This window comes from Chiloscyllium plagiosum, unplaced genomic scaffold, assembly GCF_037043375.1.
Source record: "Chiloscyllium plagiosum isolate Xiang-an unplaced genomic scaffold, Cpla_swu_hap1 HiC_scaffold_48, whole genome shotgun sequence".
NCBI lineage: Eukaryota > Metazoa > Chordata > Chondrichthyes > Orectolobiformes > Hemiscylliidae > Chiloscyllium > Chiloscyllium plagiosum.
This window is the reverse complement of record NW_028270186.1, coordinates 45194881-45220269: the sequence shown is the minus strand read 5'-3', so window position 1 is coordinate 45220269 and position 25389 is coordinate 45194881. Positions and strand designations below refer to the sequence as shown.

Genomic DNA, 25389 nt, shown 5'->3' with positions numbered 1-25389 from the left:
ATGATATTCTTGCTAGACGAGTAATATGAGCAATGTTCCGAGGATTAGGGTTAGATGGTAGCATCATGGCTGATGGTGGCATCTGATATCAATAAAATCTCGAATGAAAAGGCTAATGATGACCATGAAACTATTATCGACTGTTAGGAAAAAACCCAGCTGGTTCACTAATGCCCTTTAGGGAAGGAAACTGTCATCCTCACCCGGTCTGGCCAACATGTGACTCCAGACCCACAGCAATGTGGTTAACTACCAACTGCCCTCAGGGTAAACATCCACATCTGAGTGAATAAACAAAAAGAGATTTATATTTAAATCGCAGAGGAAAGCTTTTTTAAAAATTGTGTTTTCAAACTTTAAAAAAAAATCACCTTGGTCGGATGGTGTTTTAAAAAATTCTCAAGGTCAGGTTCGTAGGAGAGTAGTCTGACACAGAACAAACGACCAAGAGGCGAGTCTGCTAGAATATGAGCATTTTATTCCCCGCAGCGTCGCCACAACCAGGTCTCATACTTACAACGGGTCTGGCTTATACTCACTCTACATGTTACCGGAACTGGGAGCCGTCAGTTCTCGTAGAGCGGTTGCCAACAACCCACGCTCGGCGGTTAAACGTAACCCCGGAGCAGACTCCCGGGTCTGGCTTATACTCACTCTACATGTTACCGGAACTGGGAGCCGTCAGTTCTCGTAGAGCGGTTGCCAACAACCCACGCTCGGCGGTTAAACGTAACCCCGGAGCAGACTCGCCGAACTGGAGACTTTTCCAGCTGATATACTCTTTTCCAGATATAAACATTCATGTGAACAGCAGAGCAAGGCTAAAAAACACATTCCATTCTGGTTACATACAGATAAGAAGATTCACACGGGGAGGTGTGTAATAAGATTCACACGGGACTAAGCAACACCTCCATTCCGGTTAGATTCACACATGTATTGGGACATAATTTTAACCCTTTCACCACAGATGGCACTATAGACGCTGCAATAATCAGGGAGAACATAAGGAACAAATATACAGAGAGATCTCCGATATACAGTCACAACAATAAGGTTATAGTAGTAGGTGATTACGATAGTGTGAAAGGTTTGGTTGGTAAAGAATGTGTTAAATGAGTTCAAGAAATGTTCTTTATCAATATTTAAATGTTCCTATCAGGAAGCAAGCAACACCTGACCTTTTCTTGTCTGATCAGACAGGGCAAGTGACGGAAGTGATAGGACGGGAACAGTTTGGGTGAGAGGTAATTGTGGGCACTATGGAGAAATAGTTGTGTAATCGATAACTACAGGTGAGCTGCCTGATGACTGGAGAGTGGCTAATGTTGTACCTTTGTTCAAGAAGGGATATAAGGAGCAGCCTAGGAACTGTAGACCTCAGTGGTGGGTAAGCCGCTGGAGGCGATTCGGAAGGATAGGATTTGCATGTATTTGGAGAGTTAAGGAATGATTAGGGACACTCAACATGGTTACTTAACAGGGTGTCTCACAGACTTGATGGAGATTTTTAAGGTAGTCACCAAGAAGATCGATGAGGGCAGAGTGGCAGACATTGTTTATTTGGACTTTAGTAAAGCCTTTAAAAATGTTGTGCAGGGGAGACGAAGTTGTAAAGTTCGATCCCATGGGATTCAGCAAGAGCTTGCCAACTGGATACAAAATTAGCTTAACAATAGGAGACAGTAATAGTGGAGGGTTGTTTTTCACACTGGAGGCCCGTGACCAGCAGTGTTCTCCAGGAATCGGTGCTGGGTCCATTTTTGTTTGTCATGTGTGTAGATGGTTTGAATTATAATATACAAAGCATGGTTTGTTTGTGGGTGACATCAAAAACTGTTAAGGTAGACAGTAACAAAAGGTTATCCACGAATACAGAGGGATCCTGATCAATTGGGTGAATGGGCTGAAATGTGGCAGATGGAATTTAATTTGAATAAATGTAAGATATTATATTTAATAAAACAAACATCTCCTTTAGCCTCATTAATTAAGTACACTAATTAAAAGTAAGGCCTTGAGAAGTGATGTGGAACAAAGAGACCGAGGAGTTCAGGTCTTTGCAGTTTGTGTCACATGTAGACAGGGTGGTTAAGTGGGTGTTTAGCACGCTTACCTTCATTGCTCAGACCTTTAGGTATAGGAGTTGGGACACTGTCATGAGGTTATACATGATGTTGGTGAGGCCTCTTCACTGTGTTCAGTTCTGGTCCCCCTGTTAGAGGAAGGATGTCATTAAATTGGAGAAGGTTCAGAAGATGTTTCCCAGGATGTTGCCATGAACGGAGGGATTGTTTTAGAAGGAGAGGATGGATAGGCTGGGATGTCTGTCACTGGAGAGCAGGAGGTTGAGGGGTGACCTTATTAGAGGTTTATAAAATCATGGAGTATGTAGATAAGATGAATGGCTGCATGGGAGGGGGATTCAAGACACCGGTGCATACAGTTTGAGAAGAGATGACAAAGATTTTAAAAAGACATGAGCTTTTCTATTTTTGCACTTATGGGTTGAACTTCCAGAGGAAGTGGTAGCTGTGAATACAATTACAATACTTAAAAGATATTTGGATAAGTACATAAATAGGAAATATTTGGAGGGATATATGCCAAGCAGAGGCAGGTGTGATTAGTTTAGGTGGAATTATAGTCGACATGGATTGGTTAAACCACAGGGTCTGTTTCCATGATATATACCTTTGAAACTCTAACTCTCGGTGTCTTCATGCTCACTGTCACCTCATGAAGCTTCACAACTCTTCCTTATCTCTGCTATCATAAGCATCTCTGTAACATCCTCCAATCACACAATCCTCCCTATCTCTGTAATCTCGATCCCCACAAATCTCTCTGCTAAGTGCCTTTCTGTAATTCCAGCCTTGAGGATAGCACATTTTTAACTCAGATTCCTGCACCCTGAGCTCCAGAATTTCCTACTAAACCTCTCTGCTCATTTGCCTCCCCAAAACATTAACCAATCATCTATCATCTATTCTAATATCAAAAAGGTATGAGATGATCGCAGTGGGCATGTGTGTTTGATGACCAATATGGAGAAGATGGGGGCATTGTGTTCAACAGTTTAATACCAGAGACTCTGACCCCACTGGCTGTTTACCCTCCAGTTCCACAATGTCCAATAACCTATCCATGCTATCGCGGATCCTGGCACCAGGGAGGTAACATACTATCCTGGATTCATGTCTGTGGCCACAGAAGTGCCTGTCTGTACTCCTGACTATTGAATCCCCGTCACTCTCTTTTCTCCTGTTCTTTGCAGAATCCGAAGCTGGATACAGTATCTGTTTGATAACGGGATGATCACTGGGAACTCCTGCATTTCCTTCCTGAGCCTTTTACTTGATCTGATAGTCATCCATTCCCTTTCCTAACTCACTGAACGTGCTGTCCATAAAATCCTCAGTATTGCAGATGCTCCACAGTGAGTCCACTCACAGCTTCAGATCTGAAAAGCAGTTTCCCAGTAACTGCAGATGGGCACACTTCCTGCACATATTGTCGCCAGGGACACTAGAAGCATCCCTTATTTCCCACATTGTACAAGAGGAGAACACCGTGGATCTGAGGTCTCCTGTAACAATGTCTCTCTAGATTCAGCTAGTTCTCCTATCGCGAGAGAACTTAAATGAGCTAGCAACCTTTCTTCACTTCAAGCATGTCCATTATAATCTAAATCCCCGACCTTTACTTAAGCTGACATGTTATACTTTAAAACCTGTTACAAAATATTCAGCAGGTATCTCATAAAAATTGGCTATTCCCATTGGGGCCATGTGAATTTCTGAATGGCCTGAACTAAACCTGAGTTTCAGCTTCACCTTCTCCCTGTCTCACCTCATTGTTTTCACCCAACTCCAAAACACACTCACTGAGCCAAGCAGCACTCTCAGTGCAGCCCTGTCATTTTCAGTTGTCAGAATCTGGAACATTCCACCTGAAAAGATGCTGGAATTTTAGTTCATAAGGAATTTTAATGGGTAGCTTGCAGAGAACCGAAAATAAGGAGTTTACAGGTTAACATTACGAAGTGGGTGATTGGGGACTAAATCTGACAGTTCCTGCAAAGAGATGAGGTGCAACTTGGATAAATCTGTGCTCCCTCTCAGGCCAATATCTCCTTCCTCAGCTGCAGGTCCCAGAACAGAGCACACACCCAAAGGGTGATCCAGCCACAAATTTGTCCATCTCTCTGATTTTTGCTTTACAAAAGGATTGACGATTAGATTTAGATTACTTTACAGTGTGAAAACAGGCCCTTCGGCCCAACAAGTCCACACCGACCCGCCGAAGCGAAACCCACCCATACCCCTACATTTACCCCTTACCTCACACTACGGGCAATTTAGTATGGCCAATTCACCTGACACGACACATCTTTGGACTGTGGGAGGAAACCGGAGCACCCGGAGGAAACCCACGCAGACACGGGGAGAACGTGCAAACTCCACACAGTCAGTCGCCTGAGGCAGGAATTGAACCCAGGTCTCAGGCACTGTGAGGCAGCAGTGCTAACCACTGTGCCACCGTGCCGCCCACTAAATGATATTTTCTCTCAGACAGAACAGAAAAACCTTTCTGTTTTCACAGTTAAATGCCAATTATATTCAGGTCCTGCTGTCTCTGCTGACTGTAAAAACCTGTTTTTGAGATCCAAGTCTCAATTAATATCCCATAAAATGAATTCACACAACAACACACACAGTCAGTGCAGGATGAATAGTAAAGACAAATATTTATCTTGCACCTAACCTACACGTCTCTGAAAACTAGGGGCAATTTAGCTCCCAGTGCAATGGCAAAGGAGATAGGGGTTAAAGAGTGAATAATAGGTGGGGACAGAGCCCGAAGGAACATTTGGAAAGAAAAAGGACTGGATAGCGATCTGGCTGGGAGAGTGCATAGCTGTTAATGGAGGGAACAGGAACCGGTGTCTGGCAGCATCTCAGTGGATGGGATGGAAATGGTGGCTGATGTACGTTCTGCCGCAAAAAGACCCTGAGCTTCCAGTTGCCTGCCACTTCAACACACGAGCCTGTTCCCTGGGCAACATCCCTGTCTCATACTTACTGCAATGTTCCAGTGAAGCTTGATACAAACTGGCAGAACACTCCAGAACATACCAAATGGCTCCGTATTTCAATTACAGCAATTTCCCCTCCCATGTGGTCAACAATACCCTCCACCGTATCTCCTCTACTTCCCACACCTCCGTCCTTGAACCCAACTCCTTCAACTGCAACAAGGATAGAATCCCCCAAGTCCTCACATTCCACCCAGGTACAACACATCATCCTCCACCATTTCCACCATCTACAATCAGACCCCATCAGAGATATATTTCCCTCCCCAGCCCTTTCAGCATTCCTCAGAGACCATTCTCTGTGACTTCCTTGTTAGATCCACGCTCTCCACCAACCCATCCTCCACTCCCAGGCACCTTCGCTCGCCATTGCAAGAGGTGGAAAACCTGTGCCCACACCTTCCCCTCACCTCCATCCAAGACACCAAAGGATCCTTCCACATTCAGCAGAGATAGTTCTTACATTCAAACACCTCACCTATTGAGTCCTTTGCTCTCGATGTGGTCTCCTCTACAGTGGGGAGACAGGACGCCAACTTGCGGAATATTTCAGGGAACATTTCTGGGACACGTACCAACCAACCACACTGCCCTGTGGCCGACATATTCAACAGACCCTCCCACTCCGCCAAGGACATGCAGGTTCTGGGCTGCCTCCATCGCCAAATCAAGCCACCCAAAGCTTGGAGGAATAACACCTCATCGTCCGCCTTGGGACCCTTTAACCACACAGCATCAATGTTTCCTCATCTCCCCTCACCCCACCTTATCCTCGCTCCAACCCTCCAACTCGGCACTGGCCTCTTGAACTGACCCACCTGTCCATCTTCCTTCCCCATTATCCACTCCACCCTCTGACCATTACCTCTCATCTGCATCTACCTATTACTTTCCTAGCTCCCTTCCCCCCCAGCCCTACACACCCCCTCCTATTTATCTCTCAGCACTCTTTCCCACACCACACATTCCTGATGAAGGGCATATACCTAAAACGTCGATTCTCCAGCTACTTGGATGCTGCCTGACCTGCTGTGCGTTTCCAGTGCCACATGTTAATGAAGCTGGAAGAACAAAACCTCATCATCCACTCAGGGACCCTTCAGCCCTTTGGCCTCAATATCAAATTCAATAATTTTAGATCCTGAACTCTCCCACGTCCTAGCATCCTAGCCCCCTACCCTACATACCAGGCCTTGTTATTACATAGCCTGCTATTACACACTGTGATTAGCCACTAACAGTCCCCATAAACAGCTATTCACCCTCCCCCAGCCAGATCGATATACACTCCTTTGTCCAATTTCTTCTATCTCTCTCTTTGGACTCTATTCCCAATCATTTACTCTTTAACCTATACCTTCTGCATATAAACCAACATTTTTTCCTCAGTCACATCAGTTCTGAGGAAGGTTCATAGGTTCAGAAATGTTAACTCTGATTTGTCTTCACAGATGCTGCCAGACCTGCTGAGCTTTTCCAGCACTTTCTGGTTGTTGTTTATCATTTCCATCATCCACAATTTTTTCTGGTTTTTATTTAGCGGGAGCTTGTAATTCATGTCAAGCAGCCTACACCGTGTGTTTATAAACCGCCCCAGTACCCACAAACTCCATTTTTCTCCCAGTCTATGCCACTCCCATCACACTCACTGAGTCCCCCCCTCACAGTGACACTGCGCCTGCACAGCTCATGGTCACGTGCTGGCCTGCTGGCCACACCCCTCATTCACTTCTATTGGCTGGAGGATCACGCCAACTCTCCTATTGGTCTGCAGCTGCTGTCAATCACCTGGGCCCCATTGTGTCATGTTGGTGGGATCCTACCAATGAAGGGTGACCTCACTGAGTTTTATAAAACCATGAGGGGCATGAATGGGATAAATAGACAGGTCCAGAACGAGAGGGCATAGATTTAAGTTGACAGGGAAAATATTTAAAAGGGACCTAAGGGGCAACTTCTGTCAATCAGAGGATGCTGCATGCATTGAATTTTCGGTCAGGACAAGTGGTGGAGCCTGGTACAATTACACCATTTGAAACACATCTGAATGGGTAGATGAATAGGAAGGGTATAGAGGGATATATGCCAAGTGCTGGCAAATAGGACTTGATTAGGTTAAGACATCTGGTCAGCATGGACGAGTTTGACAGAAGGGTCTGTTTCTGTGCAGTACATCTCTATGGCTCTGCGGTGGGATGAGCTTCATCATTCACAGTGAATGGGGCATTATCACAGAGCATAGGGGCTGGGGGCTATTCAGCCCATTTGGGCTGTACTCTCTCCCACTGCAGACGCTGCAAATCTGTCCCAACCCCCCTCCCATCTGTCCATAGCCCTCCAAATCTTTCCTTAAAAAGTTGAATTCCAAATTTGTTTTGACAGTAACTGTTGAATCTGCATTCAGCTATTGTTCAAACTGTTCCAGATGCTCAGAACTGACTCAGTAAAATAATCTTCTCATTTTTACCTTGCATTATTTGCCAGTTACATGAATGTAGTTACTAAAAATTGTGACAAACCTTCTACTTTCCCTCTCTGTCAACTAAATATCCTGGAGACAAATCACGATAGGGGGAGGTTGAATAGGCTGGGGCTGTTTTCCCTGGTGTGTCGGAGGCTGAGGAGTGACCTCACAGAGGTACATAAAATCTTGAGCGACATGGACAGGATAAATAAGATAAATAGACAAGGTCTCCCCACTGGAGTGGGGGCTTCCAGAACTAGAGGGCATAGGTTTAGGGTGGGAGGGGAAAGATATAAAAGAGACCTGAGGGGCAACGTTTACACACAGAGGGTGGTCCGTGTGTGGAATGAGTGGCCAGAGGAAGTGGTGGTGAGTACAATTGCAACATTCATAGGTATATGAATAGGAAAGATTTGGAGGGATATGGACCAGGTGCTGGCTGGTGGGACTAGATTGGGCTGGAATATCTGGTTGGCATGGATGGGTTGGACCGAAGGGTCTGTTTCTGTGCTGTATATCTCTGTGATGAATGACCTTTCAGTCAATTTTTTTATCCAAATAGCTAGTTCTCCGCGTATTCTATGATGTTGAACTTGCTAACCAGTCTGTTGTTGTGTGGAACATTGTGTCTTCCTGAAGTCCGAGTTAACGATGTCCATGCACAAAGCCATGCTGATTCTCCCCATTTATTTGCCTTTCCAATTACATGAACATCCTGTCCCTTAGAATCCCTTCCAACAACTTGCCTGCCACTGACTTCAGGCTCACCGGTCTATAGTTCCCTGGCTTTTCCTTACCACCTTTCTCAAATAATGGCACACATCTTCCAGCACCTCACCTGTGGTTATTGATGACACAAATATCTCAGGGAGGGGCCCAAAAATCACTTCCCTAGCTTCCCAAAAATTTCTGGGATACATCTGATCAGGTCCCAGGGATTTATCTACCTTTATCCATTTTAAGACATTCAGAGTATCCTCCTCTGTAACATGGACACTTGCCAAGTTATCACTATTTATCTGTGCAAATTCTCTAGCTTCCATATCGTTTTTCAGTAAAAACCAATGTGTAATATTCATATAGAATCTTTCCAACCTCCTGCGGTTCCATAGTCAGTCTTGTTGATCTTTGAGGGTCCCTATTCTCTGCCTGGTCACTCTTTGTCCTTAGTGTATTTCTAGAATCTCTTTGGATTCTCCTTAAACCTATTTCCCAAAGCCATCGCTTGTCCCCTTTTTGCCCTCCTGGTTTCCCTCAAGTATTCTCCTACTGTCTCTATACTCCTCCAGGGATCCACTCAAACCCAGCTGTCTGTACCTGCCATATCCCTCCTTCATTTTCTGTCGACAGGCAACATTCTCTACGCCTCCCAGAGTTGCCCTTAACAGGAACATACTGTCTGTGTACTCTCATTGTCTCATTTTTACAGGTCTATGGAGGCAATGGCAGATGTGGACAGAGAATCAATCATTCTCAGTAAAGAAAGTGCTGGGAAAGGTAACAGCCTAAAGGTAAAAGGGGTGCCTGGCCCTGATGGAATGCATCCCAGGGGCTAAAAGAGATGGCCGGGAAAATAGCAAATGTGTTTATGATAATTCGCGAAAATTTGCTGGACTCTGGGACGTATCTGACAGATTGGAAAGCTGCAAATGTGATGCCACTATTTAAAAAAAAAACACCCATTAGTTTAACTTCTGTAGTGACGAAAATGCTTGAACCTGTCAAGGAAGTAGTAGCGAGTTATCTGGGCAGAAACTATCCCATTGAGCAGACACAGCATGGATTCATGAAAGGCAGCTCATGTTTAACACATTTACATGAACTATTTGAGGACATCACAAATACGTTGGACAAGGGTGACCCGGTGGATGTGGTGTATCTGGATTTCCAGAAAGTAATCGACAAGTTGCCCAATGAAAGGCTGCTGTATAAGATAAAGGCTGCACGGCGTTATGGGTAATGTATTAGCATGGATACAGGATGGGTTAACCAACAAAAAGTAAAGAATGGGGATAAACGGGTGTTTGGATTAGTGTTGGCACTACAACTGTTTACAATTTACACAAATGTTTTGGAGTTGAGGACCAAGTGTACGGTGTCAGAGTTCAGATTTGATACAAAGATGAGGTAGAGCAATGTGTGCAGAGGCCACTGTAAGTCTGCACAGGGATACAGATAGGTTACGTGAGTGGGTAAGGATCTGGCAGATGGAGGACAATGTTGGGAAATGTGGGGTCATCCATTTTGGTCGAACTAACAGCAAACTGGATGATGAAATGGTGAAAACTTGCAGCATGCTGCTGTACAGAGGGAGCTGGGTGTCCTTCTGCATGAATCACAGAAAGTTGGTTTGCAGGTGCAGCAGGTAATTAAGGCAGTGAACGGAGTATTGAGCTTCCTTGCCAGAGGGATGGTTATGCTGCAGCTGTACAGGCCACACCTGGAGTACTGTGTACAGGTTTGATCTCCTTACTTCAGCAAGGATGTACTAGCACTGGAGGGGGTGCAGAGGAGGGTCACTAGTTTGGGCCTGGAGTTGAGGGTTGGTGTATGTGGAGAGATTGAGAAAACTGGTTCTATACTCATTGTAATTTAGAAGAATGGGAGGTTGGATGGGGAAAAAAAAACAAAATTATGAAGGGAGTAAGTAAGATAGAAGCAGGGAGTTTATTTTCACCAGGGGTGGGTGAAACTAGAGAACATAGCATCAAAATAAGGTGGAGCAGATTTAGGACTGAGTTCAGGAGTAACTTCTTCAGCTAAAGGGTTGTGAATCTGTGGAATTCCCTGCTGAGTGAAGCAGCTGAGCTATCAACTTTATTTGCCTTTAAGGAACAGGAAAGGAATTAAGGGTTATGGTGAGAGAGCAGGAATGTGGAGCTGAGGCCATGAAAAGATCAACCCTGACCTTATTGAATGGCAGAGCAGGTTTGAGGGGTCAGATGAAAGTTTTTGCCTTGTGCCATCAAAATTGACCTTTGAAAAGTTAAGTTTCGAAATTGGATAATCTGGTCTATTATTTTCTGTAACTATTTTAAAACTAGTAGAATTATCAGAGAATCCCAGAATCCCAACAGTGTGGAATGAGACCATTCGGCCCATCACATCGATACTGACGCTCAGAGCCTCCTAACCTCCCCCTGTAACGTTGCATTTTCCAGGGCCACCCAACCGACACATCCCTGAACACTACGGGCAATTCAGCCTGGATAATCCAATCTACCCTGCACATCTTTGGACTGTGGGAGGAAACCAGAGAACCCGGATGAAATCCACGCAGACAACCCCAATAAGGTGATCATCCCTTTCTTATTTCCCAGTTCCACCCAAAGAACTTCACTGGGCGTACTCCCATGAATATCCTCCCTAAGCACAAACATAATGCTATCCCTAATCAAAAATGCTACTCTCCCTCCTCTCTTGGCCCTGTTTCTATTCTTCCTATAGCATCTATACTCTGAAACATTAAGCTGCCAGTCCTATCCATCCCTGAGTCACGTTTCTGTAATACCCATGATATCCCAGTGCCATGTTCAAAACCATACCCTAAGCCCATCTGCCTTCCCTGTCAGGCCTCTTGCATTGAAATAAATGCAGTGTAACTGCTCAGTCTGACCTCATTCTCTGCTTTGCCCTTGCCTGCCTTGACTATTTGACCTCAGAACTGTACTAGCCTCAGACATACCTCTTTTCTCACTATCTATTTGCAATCACACTCACTCCCTCACTGGTTTAATCCCTCCTGAGTAGCATTAACAAATCTCCCTGCCTCGATATTAGACACATTCCAAATCAGGTACAATCCATCCTTCTTATGCAGGTCAACTCTACTCCAGAGGAGATCACAATGATGCAAAAACGTGAATCCTTTTTCCACTGCACCAGTCCTTAGCCACTCATTGAGCACCTCCTCCTCCTCTGTAATATGGACATTTTTCAAGATGTCACCATTTATTTCCCCACATTTTATATCTCCCATGTACTTCTTCACAGTAAACACTAATGCAAAGTACTTGTTTCCCTATCTCGCCCATTGCCTGAAGCCCCACACAAAGACTGCCTTGCTGATCTCTATTTTCTCCTAGTTAGCCTTTTGTTCTTAAATGGATTTATAAAAGCCCTTTGGATTATCCTTAACCCTATTCGCCAAAGCTATCTCACGTCCCCTTTTTGCCTCCTGATTTCCCTCTTAATTATACTCCTACTGCCTTTATACTTGAAAATGTTTTGGATTGGAATAAATGCTAAATATTACATCTTGATAAAACAAACCAGGGTAGGACTGACACTCAATAAAAGTAGGACCTTGAGTAGTGATATGGGAACGAAGAGACAGAGGGCTTCACGTCTTTGAAGTTTGTGTTACATGTCGACAGGGTGGTTAAGGTGCTTAGCACACTTACCTTCATTGTTCAGACCTTTGAGTACAGGAGTTGGGACGTTATGTTGAGGATGTACAGGACGTTGGGGAGGCCTCTTCTGGAATACTCTGTCCAGTTCTGGTTGTGCTTTTATAGGAAGGATATTATTAAATCGGAGCAGGTTCAGGAGAGATTTACCAGCATGTTGCCATGAATGGAGGGATTGTATTCTAAGGAGAGGCTGGATAGGCTGGGAATTTTTTCCACTGCAGTGCACGAGGTTGAGGGGTGACCTTATTAGAGGTTTAGAAAATCAGAAAGAGCGTAGATAAGGTGAATAGCCGGGGGAGAGGGGGATTCAAAACTCGGGTGCATTCATTTTGAGAAGAAATGAGAAAGGTTTGAGAAAAGACATTAGGGTTTTAAAAAATATATATACGTGTGGAATGAATTTCCAGAGGAAGTGGTAGCTGTGAATACAATTACAATATTTAAAATACATTCAGATCAGTACATAAATAGGAAATATTTGGATGGATGTGGACCAAGCGGAGGCAGGTACAATTAGTTCAGTTTGGAATTATGGTTGGCATGGACTGGTTGGACCACAGGGCCTGTTTCCTTGCTGTATAACATTATTACGCTAATCCTCACTAACTCTAAATTCCTCCATCCTCAACTCTCCTGATCACTGTCACCTCATCCAGCCTCACAACTCTTCCTTATTTATATAATTCCTCACCAGCCACAGAACGCTCCCTATCTCATGTCCTCCAGTTTCTCAAATCTCTGCGATATGTGCCTTTCTTTAGTTCCAGCCTTGAGGTTGCCCTCATTCACTCCGATTGGTTGGAAGACAAACTGGTACGGCCTGGTCCTCCAGTACTGCCCTCTGCCTCCTATTGGCCCTAGCTGACATCAATCATCGGGGCCCATTGTGAGGCGAGTGGTGGGATCCTCCCTCTCTCTGCCCTGGGATGAGCTTCAACATTCACACTCAATGGGGCAGTATCACAGAGCACAGGGTCTGGGGCTATTCAGCCCATTGGGGCTGTACTCTCTCCCTCTGGATATTCTACAAATCTGTCCCAATTCCCTTCCCATTTGCCCATAACCCCCCAAATCTTCCCTTAAAAAGTAAAATTCCAAGTCTGTTTATGAATAACTGCTGAGTCTGTGTCCAGCTGCAATTCAGACTGTTCCAGATACTCAGAACTTACTGAATAAAATAACATTCACATATTCACATTATTTGCCAATTACCTGAAAATAGTTATTAAAATTGTGACATTGTTAACAATTCCCCTGTCTCTGCAGATTAGATATCCTAGAAACAAATTTGCACCTGGTCAAAATCACTGCTTAACCTTCTCGGCTCCAAGGACAATTATCTGTGCTTCTGCTAGCTCTCCACAAAAGAGGAACACATCTTATTTTCATTTATTAGTGTCATAGAGATGTACAGCACAGAAATAGACCTTTGGTCCAATTTAGAACATAGAACATAGAAGAATACAGCGCAGTACAGGCCCTTTGGCCCTCGATGTTGCGCCGATCCAAGCCCACCTAACCTATACTAACCCACTATCCTCCATATACCTATCCAATGCCCGCTTAAATGCCCATAATGAGGGAGAGTCCACCACTGCTACTGGCAGGGCATTCCATGAACTTACGACTCGCTGAGTGAAGAACCTACCCCTAACTTCAGTCCTATATCTACCCCCCCTTAATTTAAAGCTATGCCCCCTTGTAATACCCGACTCCATACGCGGGAAAAGGTTCACACTGTCAACCCTATCTAACCCCCTAATCATCTGTACACCTCAATCAAGTCACCCCTAAACCTTCTTTTCTCTAATGAAAACAGCCCCAAGTGTCTCAGTCTTTCCTCATACGATCTTCCTTCCATACCAGGCAACATCCTGGTAAACCTCCTCTGCACCCGTTCCAGTGCCTCCACATCCTTCCTATAGTATGGCGACCAAAACTGCACACAATATTCCAGATGCGGCCGCACCAGAGTCTTATGCAACTGCATCATGACCTCAGTACTCCGGAACTCAATTCCTCTACCAATAAAAGCCAGTACGCCAAATGCCTTCCTCACCGCACTATTTACCTGGGTGGCAACTTTCAGAGATCTGTGTACATGGACACCAAGATCCCTCTGCTCATCCACACTACCAAGTATCCGACCATTAGCCCAGTACCCCATCTTTTTGTTATTCTTCCCAAAGTGAATCACCTCACACTTAGCTACATTGAATTCCATTTGCCACCTTTCTGCCCAGCTCTGCAGCTTCTCTATATCCTGCTGTAACCTGCCACATCCTTCCTCACTGTCAACAACTCCTCCGACTTTCGTATCATCCGCAAACTTGCTCACCCAACCTTCCAACCCCTCTTCCAGGTCATTTATAAAAATGACAAACAGCAATGGTCCCAAAACAGATCCTTGCGGAACACCGCTAGTGACGGCACTCCATGAAGAAACTTAGCCATCAACTACTACCCTCTGTCTTCTTCCATCCAGCCAATTCCTAATCCAAACCTCCAACTCACCCTCAATGCCATATCTCCGTATTTTCTGCAGTAGCCTACCATGGGGAACCTTATCAAACGCCTTACTAAAATCCATATATACCACATCTACCGCTTTCCCCTCATCAACCTCCTTCGTCACCTTTTCAAAGAATTCAATAAGGTTTGTGAGGCACGACCTGCCCTTCACAAAACCATGCTGACTATCCTTGATCACATTATTCCTATTCGGATGTGCATAAATCCTATCCCTTACAATTCTCTCTAAGACTTTGCCCACAACAGAAGTGAGACTCACCGGCCTATAGTTACTAGGGTTATCCCTACTCCCCTTTTTGAACAAGGGAACCACATTTGCTATCCTCCAGTCTTCTGGCACTACTCCTGTAGACAAAGAGGACATAAAAATCAAGGCCAATGGCTCTGCAATCTCCTCCCTTGCCTCCCATAGAATCCTAGGATAAATGCCATCAGGCCCAGGGGACTTATCTATTTTCACCTTTTCCAGGATTTCCAACACCTCTTCTCTACATACCTCAAAGCCATCCATTCTACTTATTTGTGACTCAGTATTCAGATCGACGACAATGCCCTGTTCCTGAGTAAATACTGAAGAAAAGTATTCATTCAGTGTCTCCCCAATCTCTTCCGCCACCACACGCAACTTCCCACTACTATCCTTGACTGGACCTATTCCTACCCTAGTCATTCTTTTATTCCTAACATACCTATAGAAAGCCTTAGGGTTTTCCCTAATCCTACCGACTAAGGACCTTTCATGTCCCCTCCTTGCTGCTCTTAGCTCTCTCTTCAGGTCCTTCTTGGCTACCCTATAACTCTCAATCGCCCCAATTGAACCTTCACGTCTCATCTTGAGATAGGCCGCCCTCTTCCATTTAACAAGGGATTCCAATTCCTTATTAAACCACGGCTCCCTCGCACGACCCTTTCCTCCCTGCCTGACAGGTACATAATTATCAAGGACACTCAATAGTTGCTCCTTGAACAAGCTCCACATATCATTTACACTCTTGCCTTGGAGTCTACTTTTCCAAGCCACACATCCTAAGTCATGCCTCACCGCATCATAATTTCCCTGACCCCAGCTATAACTCTTGCCCTGTAGTACACACTTATCCCTCTCCATCACGAGAGTAAAAATCACCGAATTATGGTCACTATCCCCAAAGTGCTCACCTACCTCTAATTCTAACACCTGGCCTGGTTCGTTACCCAGAACCAAATCCAGTATGGCCTCACCTCTTGTTGGCCTGTCTACATATTGTGTCAGGAAACTCTCCTGCACACATTGAACAAAAAATTTGTCCATGCCAACTAGGAATCCTCAACAAATGGAGCCCCATTTGCCAGCTATAGGTCCGTATCATTGGAAACTCTTCCTATTCATGTACCCAATCGGATGTTTTTCAAATGTTGTAATTGTATCAGCCTCCACTACTTCATCTGGCAGCTCATTCCACACATACACCACACACAGCTTGAAAACTTTGCCCCTTAGATCCGTTTTTAATCTTTGCCCTCTCAACGTAAGCCCATGTGATCTTATCTTAAACCCACCTAACCTGGGGGAGAAAGACACCGGCTGCTCACCTTATTCATGCCCTTCATGATTTTATAAATCTCCATGAAGTCACCTCTCAGTCTTTGACTCTCCAGGGAAATTAACCCTGGCCTATTCAGCCTCTCCCTGTTGCCCAAATCCTCCAACCTTAACAAAGTCTTTGTTAATCTTGTCTGAACTCTTTCAAGATTCACAACATCCTTTCGAGACCAGGGAATTTCGAACTTAAAACATAATTCCTGAAATGGCTTAATCAATGTCCTGTCCAACCACAATTTGACGTCCCAGCTTCTGTACTCAGTGCATTGACCAATAAATATAAGCATACCAAACCCCACCTTCACTAGTCTTCCTACTTGCGACTCTACTTTCAAGGAACAATGAACCTGCACTCCATGGTCTCTATGTCCAGCAACATTCCCAAGGACTTTACCATTAAGTGTACAAGTCCTGCCCTGATTTGCCTTTCCAAAATCCAACAGCTTACATTTGTCTAAATTGAACCCAGTCTGCCATTCCTCGCTCCAATGGCCCATCTGGTCAAGATACTGTTGCATTCTGAACTAACCTTCTTCATTGTCCACTACACCTCCAATTTTGGTGTCTTCTGTAAACCCACTGACCATATCTCATATTCACATCCAAGTCATTTATTTCAGGACCCAATACCCATTCTGCAGGACAATGCTGCTCACAGGCTTCCAGTCCGCAAAGCAACCCTCCATCACCACCCTCTGCCTCCTACCTTCAAGCCAGTTTTGTATCCAAATGGCTCGTTCTCCCGCCATTTCATGTTGTTATCTAACCTTGCTAACCAGTCTGCTTTGTGGAACATCGTTCAGTGTCCATAGAGACAACGTCCACAGTCTGCCTTCATCAACCATCTTTGTCACATCTTCAAAAAAACTCAATCAAGTTAGAGAGAGAGAATTTCCCACACACAAAGCCGTGTTAGCTATCCCTAATCAATCCTTGTCTTTCCAAATACATGTAAATCCTGTCCCTCAGAATCCCTTCCAACAACTTACCTACCACTGACGTTAGGTTGACTGTTCTCTTGTTCCCTGGCCTTTCCTTACCACCTTTTTTAAATAATGGCACCCAACTTCCAGCACCTCACCTGTCACAAACAATGATATAAATACCTCAGGGAGGGGCACTGCCATCACCTTCCTAGCTTTCCACAAATTTCTGGGATACACCTGATCAGGTCCCAGGGATTTATCAACCTTACTACTGTTTAAGACATCCAGTACTTCCCCCTCTGTAATATGGACACTTTTCAAGTTATCACTATTTATTTCTCCAAACTCTCTAGAATAGAATAGCATAGTATTTCTCCCACCTCCTGTTGTTCCATAGATGGCCTTGTTGATCTTTAAGGGGTCCTATTCTCTGTCCGGTTATTATTTTATCCTTAATGTATTGTAGAATCTCTTTGGATTCTCCTTAAACTATTTCCTAGAGATATTTCAAGTCCCCGTTTTGCTCTCCTGATTACCCTCGAGTATATTCCTGTAAAAACGTGATTCTGTCCTCCCAATTACTCCGCCACTGCCATATCTGCTCCCAGAAGAAGCAATTTCACTCCAGGACATCCCAGAAAGGTTTCCTCTTTCAAGGACCGGATTTCCCTCCCACTTGATCAACAATGCACTCCAACGCATATCCTCCACTTCCTGTACCTCCGCCTTCCCCCCACTCCTCCAACCACAATAAGAATATAATCCCCCGGTCCTCACCTGCCACCTACTAATCACCATTAACCTCTGCTATGTCCGCTACCTACAGTCAGACCCCACCACCAGGGATATATCTCCCTCCCCAGCCCTTTCTATCTTCCACAGAGACCATGGTATCTTTGGTGCTGATGTGCTGCCCTACGGATACCTCAGTCACTCACCCTGCCAAATGGCCTAGTGAGATTATCACTAGATGGATAATCCAGACACCCAGAAAACGTTCTGGGGCCCAGGGTTTGGATCCCGTCACGGCAGAGAGTGGAATGTGAATTCAATAAAAATTTGGAATTAAGAATCTATTAAAGACCATGAATCCATTGTTGATTACTGCGAAAAAAAAACATGAGATTAGCTAATATCCTTCAGGGAAGGAATCTGCCACATCCTTACCTGGTTTGGCCTACATATGACTCCAGACCCACAGCAATGTGGTTGACCCTTTACTGCCCTTTAAGCCCAGCCAGTGACACCCTCATCCTGTGAATGAATAACAAAGAAGGTCAAGTCTTGTACACAACCATACTATTCTTACAGAGAAGTGATCTCTTAGTAAATTTGCTTCTCAACTCCCTGCTGACTATTGGGGAAGGGGGAGGGGGGGTCAATAGTACCATCCCAATAAGGAGATCATCCCTTATTTCTCATTACCACCTGTATAGCCTGCTTGGATGTACTCACAGGAATACCCTCTTGAAGCCCAGCTGTAATGTTATCCCTAATCAAAATTACCTCTCCCCTTGCTCTGTTGCCCCCTTTCTATCTTTGCTATAGCATCTATACACTGGAACATTAAGCTGCTGGTCCTATCCATCATTAAGTCATGCCTCTGTAATTGCTATAATATCCCAGTGCGATATTCAAAACCATACCCTGAGCTCCTCTACCCGACCTATCGGGCCTCCCGCATTGAAATAAATGCAGTGTAACTGCTCATTCTGTGCCTTGCCCTTGCCTGCCTTGACTGTTTGACATCTGAACTGTACCAGTGTCAGACTTAGCTCTTCCCTCACTCTCTCTCTGGGTTTACCCACATTCCTTCACTGGTTTAATGCCTCCTGAATAGCACTAGCAACTCTTCCTTTCCAGTGCAGGTACAATCCATCCTTCTGATGGAGGTCAATTCTACCCTCCAAGAGATTCCAATGATCCAACAATATGAACTCTTCTCTTCCGATATCATTAATACCAATAAACAACAGCCTCCCCTCAAAATGGTTATTCTCCCCTTTAAGCATATTCTGCTCCCTCTCTGAGACATCCTTGTACAAAAATTACACATTCGAATAATAAACCTTACACTCATCAGGTCATCATAAAAGGATTACATGACACATTGAAGGTTTGGGGAGACCTTTTGAGAGAATGCGATGATTCAAAGGAGAATTTTTAAGCAGCAAATGGGATTGATCTGGAACACAACACTCACTCACACGCAATGCGAATATCCAGGTCCTGATATATACTGAGTAATTCAATCAGAGTTTAGCAGAACATTTACTGAGATTACCATCTGAATGTCCACCTGTAATATCCTGTAATACAAGTTTATAAAATCTGTCACTATCAGTTCAAGTTAGAAACTCACACCATCCCCTCCTCGTGGCCCAGGATTACTGTACATATTACCCTTGAGGTCAACAGCAGTCAACTCAGGGGGAAATCTGTGGGTTTCTGGGAGATTCCAACTTGAGATCTCATGTGACTGAACACAGCAGTTCTTTGACACATTGGAGAAAATGATCCAAGCGTCAGTGAGATAGGGGGAACAAGAATTACTTTCTTTTCTTTCATTCCGTGCTGCCGCTCTGCCTCATCAATAAGACCTGGGTGTGAAAGGCTAATGCCTAACGATGGGCAAGTTGTCTCCATCCTGACCAATGTGTAGGAAGATCCTCCCAATCACTCCAAAGCGTATCCCAAAAAAGATAGCAACTCTGCCTGCTTCCCACTGCCCAGTGCTCCCAGTAAATGTTTGGAAGAATGGGAAGGGGGGGGGGATATCTCCTAGAAAAGGCATAACTGTAAAGGTCTAAGAGGATTATGAAAAGTGAGAGATGTACAGGAGAAGGGGGCAACAAGTTGCCAGATGGGGTGTAACTTGGGAAAATGGGAAGTTGCTCATTTTGGAGGAGATAATAAAAGAACAAAGTACTATTTAAATGGTGAAAACTGTAGAAAGCTGCACAAAGGGACCAGGGGTAATTGTTCAGGAAACACAGAAAGCTACCACACAGTTACAACAGGGAACCAGGAAGGGGAATGGAACGTTTTGTTTCAAAGGTTCTCTGTACTAGAGTTTGGAGTATATACCTGAGAGTAACGTGTGGAAGTGCTGGTGAGACCCCCATATCTGCAGTAATGAGAGCAGTTTTGGTCCTTTAGATAAGGAAATGTGTCACTTTATTGGAGGCATTTCAGGGAAGATTCAATGAGATGATCCCTGGTTTGGAGGGATTATCTTTTAAATAAAGACTGAAAAGGTTGGGACTCTACTCACTGGATTTTGGAGAAAGAGAGGTGATCTCATTGAGACAGATGGGATTCTTCAGGGGTTTGACAGGATAAATACTGAGAGGATGTGTCTGAGGGTAAATACTGAGAGGGGAGTCTGAAACCAGATTCTGAGTCACGGAATCAAGGGTTCTGTTTTGGATTCAAGTTTAAGGCGACACAGACGCGGGGTTTCAGTAGCAATGGAGCTGGGGTGAGGTGGAGAAAAGCAACGTTAAAGAGATTGGAATTCCTGCTGTTGTGATTGTGTGGAAGTCTGATCAGAAGGTCACCTTGGGGTCAGATATAACAGCAATATTGTGAAGAGTGTCGTTCTGCCTCAGAGAGTTCCCAGTGGGAGGGAGGGGGCTCAGCAGAAAGGTAAAGGTAAGGCAATGGGTTTAACCGTGACAATGTTTCATTGGAGGAAATTGCAGCTAATCGAGTAGTGGGAATGTGATAAGCAGTTTGATAACTGAGTAACAGTGGAGTAATGGAGAGGGATGATGGGGAGGGAGAGCTGGGCATCGTCAGTGTACATGTCAAACCTTACAGTGTTTTTGGATGATATCACCTCCTGGCACTATGTACGTGAGATACAGGGGTGTTTTAAAAAATTCTCAAGGTCAGGTTCGTAGGAGAGTAGTCTGACACAGAACAAACGACCAAGAGGCGAGTCTGCTAGAATATGAGCATTTTATTCCCCGCAGCGTCGCCACAACCAGGTCTCATACTTACAACGGGTCTGGCTTATACTCACTCTACATGTTACCGGAACTGGGAGCCGTCAGTTCTCGTAGAGCGGTTGCCAACAACCCACGCTCGGCGGTTAAACGTAACCCCGGAGCAGACTCACCGAACTGGAGACTTTTCCAGCTGATATACTCTTTTCCAGATATAAACATTCATGTGAACAGCAGAGCAAGGCTAAAAAACACATTCCATTCTGGTTACATACAGATAAGAAGATTCACACGGGGAGGTGTGTAATAAGATTCACACGGGACTAAGCAACACCTCCATTCCGGTTAGATTCACACATGTATTGGGACATAATTTTTAACCGTTTCACCACAAGGAGAGACCAAGGATAGATCGTTGAGGGACACAAAATGCAAGGAATTCAGAAAGGAAATGGAGTGTGGAGATTTTCCAACAACGGTGAGGTCAAATATTAGTTTTTCACAGAATGGGAGAGAAGGACATAACCAGAAAAGACCAACAGACAGAACAAGGAACAACATCTATGAATTGGCGAGAGCGAGTGATGAGGCGGCAGTGGAGGAAAGAGAGTTGGAAAGTGAGTTTAGTGAGATTAGAGTAAAGGGTCAAGGTGAACTCTGATAAGGCTTTACAAGAGACTGGAGAAAGATGTAGGTTTAGGATAAAAACCAGGAACACCACGTGAGGCAGTTTGGCTCAGTGGGCTAGTGGGAGGGAGAGAAGCAGCAGATCGGATTATCTCAGTCTCAGTGACAGAGAAACTCCATGTGCTCTTCACTCATTGTTAGAGGGGAGGATGGAGGAGACAGGATGATGGACAGTGTTTTACAAAGAAACAAAACCTGGGTAAGTGATATTTAAAATGAGTGAACAAACCTGATGTATTTAGCTTTTATCCAGAATATTAAAAAAAACGACTCAAGTCCTGGTTCGAATCCCATCTTGGCAGATGGTGGAATCTGAATTCAAGAAAAAAATCAACGTATTAGGAATCTCCTGATCTCCATGAAACCATTGTCAATGGCGAAAAAAATCCTGCCAACCTGACAGTGGCCCAGCCAGCTACTCACTGTACTAATCACTCCAAAGTCTCAACATAGGAATGAAACTGGATGGACCAGTTGGCAACTAACAAGGCACCAGAAATTACAACCACAGAATCAGCCCTCTCGATGGTGCAACGTCCTCCTCACAAACATATGGTTTTTGGTGCCAAAATGTGGAGAGCTGTCTCACAAACCAATCAAGGAAGAGCCTGACATACTCATACTCACAGAATCATCCCTTACAAACAATGACCAGACACCACCATCACCATCCCTAGATATCGAGAGAGTGGTGCTGGCAAAGCACAACAGTCAGACAGCATCCAAGGAGCAGGAGAATCGACGTTTCGAGCCTAAGCCCTTCATCAGCCTGACCTGCTGTGCTTTTCCAGCACCAGACTCTTGACTCTGATCTCCAGCATCTGCAGTCTTCACTTTCTCCTGAAATCTCTGGATATGTCCTGTCCCACCAGCAGGACAGACCAGGCAGAGGTGGTGGCACAGTAGCGTACAGACAGGGAGGATTTGCCCTGGGAGTATACAGCATTGGCTCCGGAGACCAGGAAGTCTCATGGCTCCTGCTGATGACCACGTACCGTCCTCCCTTGGCTGATGGATCAGTTCTCCTTCATGTTGAACACCATTTGGAGGAAGCACTGAGGAAGTAAAATGGTGTCAAACGTACTCTGGGTACAGGATTTCGATGTCCACAATCGAGACTAGTTCTGCAACAGAATTACTGACAGAGCTGGTCAGGTCCTAAAGGATATAGCTGCTCAACTAAATCTGCAGCAGGTGGTGAGGGAACCAACAAGAGTGTAAAACATATTTGATCTCATTGTTATGAATTGAGCAGCGGCAGATACATCTGGCCATGACAGTATCAGTAAGAGCGACCATCATACATTCCTTTCGGAGACAAAGTCTTGCCTCAAAGTTGAGAAAAACCTCCATCGTGTTGAGTGGCATTATCACAGTTTTAAATGGGACAGACTTCGAAGAGATGTAGGATCTCAAACTGGGTATCTCTGAGGCACTGTGGGACATCAACAGCAGCAGAACTGTACTCCAGCGCAATCTGTAAGCTCATGGTTTTGTAAATCCTGCTTTCACCCATCACAATGGACAGGAAAGGAGGGCATGCCATGAGCAGCACCAGGCAGACCTAAAAATGAAGTGCCAACCTGGTGAAGCTATCAAACAGAACTACCTGCATATCAAACAGCATCAGCAGCAAGCAACAGAGCTAAGTGATCCAACATCCAATGGAACAGATCAGAGCTCTGCAGTTCTGCCACACCCAGTTGTGAACGATGATGAACAATTAAACAACTCACTGGGGGAAGCATCACAGAAATCCCCACCCTTACTAATGGAGGAGCCTCACACATCCATGCACCAGATAAGATGACAGCATTTGCAGCAATCTGCAGCGGAAGTGCAAAGTGGGATGATCCATCTTAGCCTTCTCCAGTGGTTTCCAACATCACAGATGTGAGTTTTAAGCCAGTTCGATTCAGTTTGAATAACATCAAGGAATGGTTAAGTAGTGCCAAGGCTACGGGCTCTGCCAACATTCTGGCAATAATACTGATGGCTTGTGCTCCAGAACTTGCCACCCACCAAGTCACGTACCGCTCCAGCACTGGCATCTACCGAGAATGTAGAACATTGCCCAGGGATGTTCAACACAAAAACACAGGGCAATCCAACCCAGGCAATTTCCCTCTGTCAGTCCACACTCGATCAGCAGTAAAGTGATGGAAGATGTCATCAACAGGGCTACCAAGCAGCAGCTGCTCAGCATCAGCCAGCTGAGCGACACTCACTTTAGGCTCCACCAGGGCCACTCAGCTCCCGATGGTGTTACCGCCCTGATTCACAACCTGACAACCAGCTGAATCCCAGAGGTGAGGTGAGTGTGATAACTCAGTCCCACGCCAAGACCACTATTTCTTTCTGATTCCACTCTTGTCTCAGCTCATACTTTCATTTTCCAAACACACTCAGGGCCAGCTTCCCTCCAACCTCCCTGTAATCTCAAGAAAGTCTAAATCTCTGCTTATTAATTCATCAAAAGGCTCCTAATTGTAATCAACAGCATACAGCCATAGGCATGTACAGCAAGGAAACAGACCTTTCGGTCCAACCCGTCCATGCCGACCAGATACCCCAACCCAATCCGATCTAGTCTCACCTGCCAGCACCCGGCCCATTTCCCTCAATTTAAAATTCTCACACTTGATTTAATTCCTGGCTGTGATAATCCCTAGCTCCCTGCACCACACACACTTTGAGACCTCGACAACCCTTTTTCTTCGAGACTCCCAACCATTTGTTAATGCATTACTTCACCTGTGTGGCTGTTTCTGCAGTTGCTGAAGCAGCATGGTCTTAAATTCGCAGCCAAAACCTCACAGGTCTGCTTTCCACCTTTAAGATAGCCCTCAAAACCTGCTTTTTGGCAATGCTTTTGGTCACCTGACCTAATATCTCCATCTCTGGCCATATGTTTAAAGTTGTCAATAGTATTTTTGTGAAATTATAAGCATGATAATAAAAATACAAACTGTTGTTGATTTGGACATTATTTTCAAATCATCACTGTTGCTGAATGAATAATCTATAATGCCACTTACCCAACCACACTGTGAGAGCACCTTCACCACACAAACTGCAGCTGTACAAGAAAGTCAAACATCACTCTCTCCACAAGCAACAGGGATTTGGCATTAATCACTGGTATCTGTGGAAGGAGAAACATAGTTGATGTTTCATGGAGTGCAAAATTGATTACAGGGAATGAAAATGGTGCAGAATTGGATAGTCAGAAATGAAAGGAAAATACACTTGCTTGTTGGAAAAAAGAATTGTTGACTGTCAAAAATATTCAAGAAAAAAGTAATCTGATAATAGAGCAGCACATGGTCAGGGGCTGGGCTGCAGTGAAAAACTCATTTACAAAGGGTCTAAAAAAGTATTAATACAGTACTAAACAGACCAGAAATACTGAGATTGAGGAAGCTAGATATTGACAAAGTGGTGATGAGGGAGCCCAGAGGTGAATCAGAGCAGTATTGGCTGCTATGATCCCAAAGACGCTATACTGGAGAAAGGCTGCACATGCGCCTGGCTGCACCTTGCCCCCTACAAAGATGGCGGCCGCGCACGTGTCCAGTGAATCGTTGTCCCGAATAAAGATGGCGGCGCTCACTCAGGCCTGCAGCCGCGCTGAGGCCATTCCCCATTTACTGCAAACACGGGACTGGGACGTTCAAATTTGTGTTTTCCGACATACACAATTTGTTTGTAAAACCTTTCCGTTCATAGCAACATAGT

General features: G+C 44.8%; 1 long non-coding RNA gene across 1 annotated transcript in view; it reads right to left on the bottom strand.

Annotated features, from left to right (window-relative positions):
- LOC122546204 (uncharacterized) overlaps positions 1-25389 on the bottom strand; it is a 77830-nt gene that overhangs the window by 5491 nt on the left and 46950 nt on the right. The window contains exons 8-11 of the long non-coding RNA XR_015754907.1: positions 21881-21963; positions 21042-21208; positions 18182-19323; positions 2117-2215 (exon numbers count right to left, since the gene is read on the bottom strand). This is a non-coding gene — a long non-coding RNA (uncharacterized LOC122546204). The remainder of the gene's footprint in view (positions 1-2116; positions 2216-18181; positions 19324-21041; positions 21209-21880; positions 21964-25389) is intronic.